The sequence below is a fragment of the Apodemus sylvaticus genome, chromosome 14 (genome assembly GCF_947179515.1).
Source record: "Apodemus sylvaticus chromosome 14, mApoSyl1.1, whole genome shotgun sequence".
NCBI lineage: Eukaryota > Metazoa > Chordata > Mammalia > Rodentia > Muridae > Apodemus > Apodemus sylvaticus.
The window spans coordinates 19,939,864-19,950,125 of record NC_067485.1 but is presented as its reverse complement, the minus strand read 5'-3'; the positions used below and the strand labels follow the sequence as shown (position 1 = coordinate 19,950,125).

At 42.1% G+C, this 10,262-nt stretch overlaps 1 non-coding gene across 1 annotated transcript; it reads left to right on the top strand.

The window, feature by feature from the left end:
• Positions 1-9,829: 9,829 nt before the first annotated feature.
• LOC127665361 (small nucleolar RNA SNORA18) lies at positions 9,830-9,957 on the top strand. The gene has a single exon (XR_007973403.1). It is a non-coding gene; the product is annotated as a small nucleolar RNA SNORA18 (small nucleolar RNA).
• Positions 9,958-10,262: the final 305 nt, after the last annotated feature.

Genomic DNA, 10,262 nt, shown 5'->3' with positions numbered 1-10,262 from the left:
TCTGCCCAGCCCTCAACCCACTGCCAATCTTCTTCTCTTCCTCTCTCCTCTATCCTTCCCCTCACTATTATCGGAAGTCCAACCCCATTCTCTTCTGACCAGTCATTGGCTGATCAGCTTTTATTGACCAATCAGAAATACTTGAAGAGTGATGTTTACACAACATTGAAGCAAGAGACTCTTAGAATATACATCACAATGCCATGTCTGCTTCCAACTAGACATGGGGGCAGAGAAATCAGCATTTGAATAATATAAGGATAATCTTTGCATGATGCACAGTAACATTATATCTATAGATCTGCTTGGCTTTAAACTTGGTCCCCTGAATGGGCCCCTGGGTGTGGGGACAGCTTAGAGCCTCAGTGCTTGCCTCTCCTCAGTGATGAACAATCCCTGGAATTCTTTCTTCACTTAAGAAGAAAGAAGGCTTTGTCCTTACAGCATAAGCTATTGTCAAGGTTTGACATTCACGAGCCCCACTTGAAAGGCATTTCGGAGATGTCTGGCGCTAAGGCTCTCTAAGAGAAAAATAAACTAGGTTTAAGTTTTCCCCCTGTAAATCTAGAAGGTTTTAGTTTTGAAAATAAAATAGTTTTGAGGCTTCCCTTTATAAAAGATTTCTTGAAAGACATGGGGGGGGAAGGGGGAGGGGAAGGGGGAGACAAAGACAGATAGACAGACAGACAGTTGAAAACAGGACTGGCTGTAAAGATGGAACAATCAGCAGAGGTTCCAGAAGTTTGGAAGAGGGTCATGAGTAGTGAGTGCGATCAAAATGCATTATTTGCAAGTGTGAAAGTGTCATAAGCCCACTATTATGTATAATTAATATCTGCTAATGAAACAGGCAAAACCCAGTTTGACGAGTTGGCTTTTGTGTGATTCTCTCAGAATTTTTTCTTTTCTTTGATAATTTCTCCCTCTCTTAGAGAGTGAAGTTTTGTGTTCTGAATAATTGCCTTTGGCAGCCCTTCAGATGAACTCTGGTACTCACAGACCATGTCCCAGGGTCTGTGGTTATGAAGGCTATGTCAGTCTGTTTGCTGCTGTGATGAATGCTGGAAAGAAACATGTTGAGGAAAGAAATGTTTATTTTGACTCATAATGCCAGTTTAAAACCCACGACCACTTGACTGCATGTTTCTGACCTACACTAAGGAGAAAAAACATCGTGGTGACAGATAAGTCTGCAGGGGGGCTGTTTACCTCATGGTAGACAGGAGCAAAAGAGAGAAACAGAGAGACAGAGAGAGACAAAGACACAAAGAGACAGAGACAGACAGACAGACAGATGAACAGACAGACAGGTATTAAGAGTATCCTTGTGGCCTTCCTCCTTTTTCTTCCTTTGCTGAATTTCAGCCCCCAGCCCCAGCTGCCCGTGTCCAAGGTGGGTCCACAGGACTTTCTTTTACTAATCTTCTCTAGAAACATCCACCCCACACATGTACCACCCCATGCATGTAATACACACACACACACACATGCACACTCACCCTCACATGCAGAGAAATGTGCTTTACTAATCTTTGAGGCATCTCTCAATCCAGTCACATTAGTAACCATGGTTATCCATCAGAGGTGCTCCCTTTTAGACTTTTCTTACATTTCTGAAGTTACTTTTCTCAAGAGATTCATATTGATCATTTCCCTGACTCCCCAGTAGAAGGTGTTAAGGTCAGACATCCCTAGAAGAAAGGGAGAAAGGCAGTGCCACCACACCACGGATGAGCTATGAAGGATAAAGAGCAGAACCAGTATCTGGATACATACATGGATATTCTGACTTGGGCTACTGTTCTCTCCTGATAAAGCCATCACAAAGTGAAAACATTCTACATAAAAATATATGTGACACATTTAACATAGAAAATACCATAGTCTCTAAGATGGGAATGGTAGTACAGGCAAAAGTATGTGGGTCTCTATGAGTTCAAGGCAAGCTTGGTCTACAGTTTCAGGACAGCCAAAGCTACATAGATAATATCTCAAAAAAATCATATATATATATATATATATATATATATATATATATATATACACACACATATATATATATACATATACTTTATATATATGTATTTGTTTGTATATAAATACATACATATAATTATACATATATATTTGTGTGTGAGAGAAATATATATATGTATCATATATATATATATATATATATATATATATATATCATAGTCTGCCTTATCATACCATTACCTCCTACAATGCTGAAGGCAAAAGGTAGAACTGTTTTATGGATACAAGCAATGAAGAAGGGTCTTTTGTAGACGTGATGGTTTGTAAACACACAGAATATGGTATGTGGCCATCAGGAGCCATTGTTTCTGCTGTGGTCAGGCATCTTGAGACAGGATCATATGACGGATATGTTCAATGACATCAAAACTCAGAATCTAAAGTACAATGTACTAATAACTCATTGCAACTTTACTCCATCATAAAAATGTAAAAATGGTAAGTAAGCTAACACGAGTTGGTGACACTGTGCTCTTCATTGTCTAGGTTGTTACCCTAGCTAACACCAGAAACACTCTCTGTTAAAGCTGAATACTCCTTATAAAAGTCACACCCCTGCATGTTTGGAAAGTTTGGAGATAAAACCACGAGTGTCAAGATTTTGGTGACTGATGGAGAGCTAAGACATGTTGGATCTTGGCTAGTCGGAGGATACAGAAGAGATGTTGCATCAGTTTTGAAGGAACAAAGGCAGCCTGAGTGGTATCCAAGCAAAAGGGGCTGACGATGAGCCCCTCATATTATAGCCCCCGGGCCCCCCATCCCGCACACCTGTGCCCCTGGAACTGACATGGTTCCTAGTGAAGTGGCTAAATGCTTGGGAATCATCAGCCCTGTCTTTAAAAGAGGAATAAAAAGAGATGAACACGTTGAAAATAACCCTATTTTAAATGCCCATGAAAAATGAGTTAGATCATAGGGAAAGGATCAATGTTCAGAAATCTGGAGACAAAGCTGGACAGTGGTGGAACATGTCTGAGTGCTTAAACCAGGACTCAGGAGGCAAAAGTAGGCGTATCTCTCTCTATGTGAGTTCAAGGGCAGCCTGGTCTACAGAGCAAGTTTTAAGACAGTCAGGGGTGCACAGAGAAGAAAATCAAGCAGGAACAGGCTAGAGACACTTCAGAGTTCCCCTCTAGTGTGTTCTCACACATCTGTGGATTTTGTTTTCCAGGACTCCATCCTTTCAAGATGAAGATCTTAAAAAAAAAAAAAAAAAAAAAAAGCTCCTATTCTGGAAGTACTTTTCATGGTTTTAAAATTATCCAAAAAAATTACAAGAAATGCTTTAAAGGTACAATCTGAAAAAAGAAACCTCAAATATGACATAGATTGTGGAATTATAAAACATGTAAAATTATTAAGCTTAATATGTTAAAGATGCTATAAAAAGGTTTGAAAACATTCAAGAATAGATGAAGAATATTTGAAAAACAGGAAATCTAAGAAAAATCCAAAGGAAACGATAGCAATCAAAACCACGAGCCCAGGCAAAGAAAGCACTGGATAGACTTCTTTATATAGACAAGACGAGGCCAGAGGAAGGAACAGTGAACTGGAAGATACATCAGTGAAAATTTCTCCAATTGAAATGTAAAGAGAAAAGAAATGAGAACAAACAAACAAACCCAACAGGACACATAGTAACTGCGGAGAAGTTGCAGACAAAGTAACAGAAGGTTTCTGAATTTGCAGGTGAAGAATTTTAAAAGGGCAAGGAAACAATTTAAGTAATGATGGCTGAGGTGTTTCCAAAACTGAACACCAAACCTTGACTGATACAGAGGAGAAACATTTGGCGAATAAAAGGAATCAGATTAAGAATGACAGGGACTGGAGAGACAACTCAGCAGTTAAGATAACTAACTCCTCAACCAGAGGACCCAGGTTCAATTCCCGGTACCCACATGGCAGCTCAAAACGGGATCTGACACCCTCACTCAGGCATACATGCAGCCAAAACACCAATGCACACTAAAATAAATAAATAAATAAATAGATAAATAAATAAATAAATAAATACATTTTAAAAGAACAAGAATTACATGAGACCTCCCATAGAAAGCCCATGCAAGCCACATGTTTGGTTCGCAGACGTAAAGCAATCAGTCTGGAACTGGACTGGAAATGTCCTCCCTTCTGGAGCTCTCGTAGTGTCAGCAGATGCTATACTCAGATTTCTGGGTGGGGGGAGGGGGATAGCCGATGGGAAATGTTTTTGTGCACTGTGTATTCAGATACTGATAACTGTGACCAGAGATCTAATTGTAGTCCGGATATTGACATTGCCTTTATTACTGAAGCATCTCAGTGTTGTGTAAAAATTGTTCTCCATCACCTCTGATTGGTTAATAAGGAGCTGATCAACCTATAGCTGTGAAGGAGAGAGAGGGAGAGAGAGAGAGAGAGAGAGAGAGAGAGAGAGAGAGAGAGAGAGAGGGAGGGAGGGAGGGAGAGAGGATATCACATTGAAAGAAATGAGGGAGTCTCTGGAGAGTTGCCAGAGAGCCATCACCATGAGGACATGGATGGAGCAGGAACATCCAGGGTGAGAACTAAGATGGCAGGTAATGGGACATGGGACTGAGCAATAATTAGAGTGGTTGGGCTAGGATAGATGAAAGTCTGACCAGCTATAGTGCTTGAAGCTTACTAATAAATACAATAGGTTTCCGTGTCATTATTCAAGCACAAAAGAGGGCATAGAAAAGCCTAGAACTACTACAGATAATTGCCATCAGCAGTATTACCCAGATGTGGACCCTGTGTGCAACAATACTGACCAGCCAGACAGCATGAGGCCACCAGTACAGTAATGGTAAGTGTGTTACCAGGTAATCAACTGCCTGCCTTCTGATTGGCACTGGTGCCCACTCTGCAGGAAGACATAAACTCTGCAGGAGCTGGAAACCAGGTAGAGCCTTCGGCTGGGGCCCTTACAGCCCTTAGTACAGAAGCAACTACTGCTGTTTTGTTAAATGAATATGACTTACCCATAAAATGGCCTTCTATGTAACTATGTTTATGCCTATAGCTCAGCGTTACTGTCAGCTTTGACCAGAGACATCTTTTTGCAATGGCCACTGCAAAGACTTATAACTATTCAAAGTATTGAGAATAAATAAATGCTCAGGCAAAAATGGGACAGCTATATCACCCCCTCTAAGGCTCAGGAAACACCTCCAGAAAAGGGGTGGTTTAAAAAAATGAGTAGGAGAAGCTGGGGAAGACCTATGGAGTGCTGACTTGCAGATATGGTGTGGGTACTACACTTTTGAACTCACAGGAGCTGTGATTCCCTGGCCAAGATCAATATAAAACTGAGCCTATCAACTCCGGGTCACAGAAGGGGGAAGGGTCATCAGGCCCATTTCTCCCTAAGGATTTATACAAAGTTAATAGATAATAGAAAAATTGTTTCTTACTGGTGTAGCCACTTACCATTGGCAAAGTGCCCATGGTCCTATAAACAACCTTAATAAAATTAGTTCACATACACAGACACACAGACACACACACACACACACAGACACACACACACACACTTACACACTCATACATACTGAACAAATGTAAAATAAATAATTTTAAAAGCTATGCCAGGTTAACACCATCCAAAAATAAGTTAGAGTGTGGTTAAATTTATTTCAGACAAAGTAGACTTGAGAACCAGGAGAATTAGTATGCAGAGGAATATTATGTAGCTATACAAAGGTCATTTAGAGGCTGGAGAGATGGTTCAGTGGTTAAGAGAGCTTATTGCCAAAGGAATAGGGTTAAGATTCCAGCACCCGCATCATGCTGCTCACAGATGCTCCAAGAGATATAGCACCCTCTTCTGGCCGCTATGATCACCTGCTCCTCTATGCATGCATGCACACACTCAGACATACACACGTAAATTACATATTTTTAAAGGTCACTTGAAGTGGAAATTTCTGATTGTGTCATGGGATAGAGACTCACGTAGTGTTTTGCTGAGGCAGACTCATGTGATGTTTTGCTGAGGCAAGACCTGTGTGAGAACACGTGATGTTTGGAGAGGGTGTAAGTAGGATTCAACAGACAGTGATAGGGTGCTTGGATAGCTAGCTGTGCAAACCTTTTTTGGTCTTGTGTATTCACTTCTTTGAGAGAGGCATGTCAGAGAATGACTCCTGGCATCCTGAATGATTCTGGTCACTCCCTCTGACTTGTGCTGAAACGGTGGAGGCCTGGCTGTTTCTGCTGGATCATGCCACGACCGCTGCTGATTCGTGTTTGGTATCCTGACACTGCTGAACTGGATTACTGGTATCCTGACAAAGGAGATAGGAATCCCCCAAAGAACTACTTCTAAACAGATCCACATCTCTTTGTCCTACGATCTTTCCTCCCCTATCTTTGAACGATGGGCTAGAGGGGGCAGGGTGAAGTGTTTGAGAATCCTTATTAAAGTAGGTTTTGACATCTCTAAGCCTATGCTCACTTATTTAAAACATAGCATTCGTCACTGTGTATGGGCCTCACCACAGAGCATAATCAACTGGGAAGCCAAAAACTCACAGAACTGTGAGGAGAATATGAATTCTGTTCAGCACCACTCAGCAGTAATTAACACACAGACCTCAGAGAAATTAAGTAAACGCCATGGAATAGAACACCACCATTGATCTTCCAGACCACATCAGCACTCACACAAACACTATCTGCCTTACTTTTAGCCAAATTCGAAATGGGAAAATGCACACTGTGAATGCCAGATACTTATGGGTGGGATTGATTATTCCCTGTACAGAGGAACTGTGTGAAGTACTAAATTATATCTATTCCTTATTTTGTGTGAGACCTTCTGCAGATATCCCTTGAGCATTTAAATTGTGAGTCCGTTGAGAGTTTTATAGTTTCCCTTACCAAAGACTGAGTTAGGACACGGATCATTGTAAGTTCCCCCTACATACATGGGCATACAAATGCTATCTTGCTAACAAAAGCCACCCTTGATGAGATCAGCAAATGTTCCCCTACAAGCTTCTCCCCAGTGCCTGTGTCTTGCTCCTTGCACTTCTCTCTGGTTCGAAGGCTCGATCACTGAGGACTGCTCCACCAAACCTAAAATCTGAAATTCAGATGGCTGGGGAAGGGAGAGTGCGGCTTGGCTCCTTCTCCTCTGTAGCTCTCTGCTCAGTCAGGAGGCCCTCGTCTATTTATTCAGTTATAAAAACTCAAGGACGTCTGAGAGTCTCTGGGACAAACCAGACAGCTCTTAGAGCACCTTGAGGTTCTCACGTCAATTGAGGAAGGTGATTAATATCAACAAATACATCAAAATACAGATGAGTGGTAATCTCCAAGCCATGGCTGCTTGGATAATGTTGACTCTGTTACCAAACATGTGATTCTGAGGCAGGGGCCCAGGTAGGGGCTGCAAACCCAGACTTTCTCTCTATACAGATATGTGACTTCCCTCCCTTGGGGTTTTGAGGAGGAAGGGTTGGACACAAGGTCTTATTTTGTAGCCTGGGCTGGCTCTGAACTTGTGATCCTCCTGCTTCAGTCTCCAGAATGCTGGTATTAGAGGCCTGTAGTAATCTCCAACCATAAAAATCACATTTTTTTTTGCTACTTCATAACTGTAATGTTACTACAGCCATGAATCATAGTATAAATATCTGTGTTTGCTGATGGTCTTAGGTGACCCCTGTGAAAGGTCATTTGACCTCCAAAGGGGTCATGCACCCTAGATTGGGAACCACTGCTGTAGGGACTCCAGTTAAATTATCTGAGCTCTTATTCTTAGAACTTATGTAGAATTCTAGGTAACTCCGTTTCTCATTTAGCTCTTCCTGGAGATTACTGCCAAAGACTAGATAAATGAATTTCAGCAGTCTATCATATTCTTTCCCCACCATTTCTGTAAGATTATTTCCTGAGCTAATATCCACTTATCAGTTACTGCATTCCATGTGTGTTCTTTTGTGAATGGGTTACCTCACTTAGGATGATATTTTCCAGTTCCAACCATTTGCCTAAAAATGTCATGAATTCATTGTTTTTAATTGCTGAGTAGTATTCCATTGTGTAAATAGACCATATTTTTTGTATCCATTCTTCCATTGAGGGACATCTGGGTCCTTTCCAGCTTCTGGCTACTATAAATAAGGCTGCTATGAATATAGTGGATCATGTGTCCTTATTGCATGCCAGGGAATCCTCTGGGTATATGCCCAGGAGTGATATAGCAGGGTCCTCCAGAAGTGTCATGCCCAGTTTTCTGAGGAACCGCCAGACTGATTTTCCAGAGTGGTTGTACCAGCTTGCAATCCCACCTATCAAATCATTCCCAAGAAGAAGGAAGGAGAGGGCCCTGGTCCTGGAAAGGCTTAATGCAGCAATGTAGGGGATTACTAGGATAGAGAAGTGGGAGGAGGTTGATTGGGGAACAGGTGGAGGGAAGAGGGCTTATGGGACTTATGGGGAGCCAGGAAAGGGGAAAACATTTGGAATGTAAACAAAAAATATAGAAAGTTAAAAAAAAAGAGAGATTATTTCCTGAGTCCTAAATGTCACAAATTTAGTGGTTTTCATTTGATTGATTGTATTTTCTTCCACACTTTTCAAATCTTTTGCAAGCATTACACACAGGAATAATTTGCTAACCTTCTTTTCCATGTGTTTTCATAATTCCATAATCACCGATACAAAACAGAATCCTCCTTGGTACAGATTAAGATTCAAAAGGTCTGGGCCTGAGTCCTGTGTGCCAGTGTGGCTAGGGCCAGCCATTTGATCCCTCTAGGGTTCAAACTCCTCTGCAAAACAGGGCTAACTTCTGCTTTATCGATCACAGTGTTTCTATACATGTGGGCCCACGAAGAGTTATGTGTGCAAGCATCTCCTACACTCTAAAGAGAAGTGCAGATGGATGCTGTTATTAAAAGGTTATGATGAACTCAACTCAACTGTTTGCTTGTGTGTGTGATCCAAATGTCATAGAAATAGTAACTAGGGGCCCTGGGGCTCTTAACTACGGCAAGTTATAAAAGGAAAAGGAAAATCAAAGGCCTCTTATTCAACACAGAAAACTTTCAAAGAAGACTCGGTGCTTGCCAAGGACATGCTTGGAGAAGGGAGAGTCTGGAAGGGCAAGTTGAGAGGGCGGAGGGGCTTCACTAAACAGGAACGGGACGGGCTGAAATGTATCGACTTCCTCCTCCGCCCTGAACCGCCTGGCTTGGAATGCCTTATCTTATCAACTGGAGACTTGGATCTTAACGGCCAAACTATAAAAATGGGGTGCTCGGTAAGTATGAATCCTTACAGATGCCAAAACCAATATTCCAGCCAAGTTGGCTGTCACTCCTGAGAGGACCTGGATGCCACTTTTGTTTTCAAGGGGACAAGGGAAAGGCCTTCTCCTGAGTTCATGTCTTACAGTTACAGCTGGTCACAGAGATTAGCAAAGACATCAAATTCATGTTCAACCTCCTGACACAAATGGGAAGGGAGCAGGGGTAGGAGTGGGCTGGGGAGGGGTGCTCAGCAGATGAAGGTGCTCACAGCCAAGCCTGAGTGAGGATTCCCCAGACCCACACAGTAGAGGAAGAGAACCGACTCCCTCGGCGTTGCACACGTGAGCACACACATTCATACAAATGAGTAACTCAGTAAAAAATGTAAAGTAATTGTTTGAAAGGAGTGCATGAGGAAAGGAAGGGTTTTAGTCATTCCGAGTCAGCAGACTGACTCGGCTGGAGAGAGAAACGGCAAAGGGAATTTGGCGGGGACTGACTGCTTAACTCAAAAACAACAGATTGAGGTCTGTCTTGATAGGATTTCTCCCGGAGCCGCACATTGTTAGAAATGCCTCACACAGTAATTTGTGGTTTTGCTTGCTCTTGGGACTGTTTATTGGGCCTATGGGAAAACTATATGACAGTTAACTGTTAAAGACTCACTAATTTTTCTCCTCCTCTTTCTCCTCCTTCTCCTCCTTCTCCTCCACCTCTTCTTCCTCCTTCTCCTCTTCCTTATCTTCCTCTTCTTCTCCTTCTCCTCCTCCTTTTCCTTCTCCTCCTTCTCCTTCTCCTCCTCCCCCTCCTCCTCCTCCCTCCACCACTACCTCTTTCTCTTCCTTATTCTGACACTGACACATTCTACACAGAGATCTACAGCATTTCTGATTGAGAAAGGGATGTGTATGATTTGAACCCCTGTAGGGTGTCAGCTTGTGAGAGGCAGAGAGA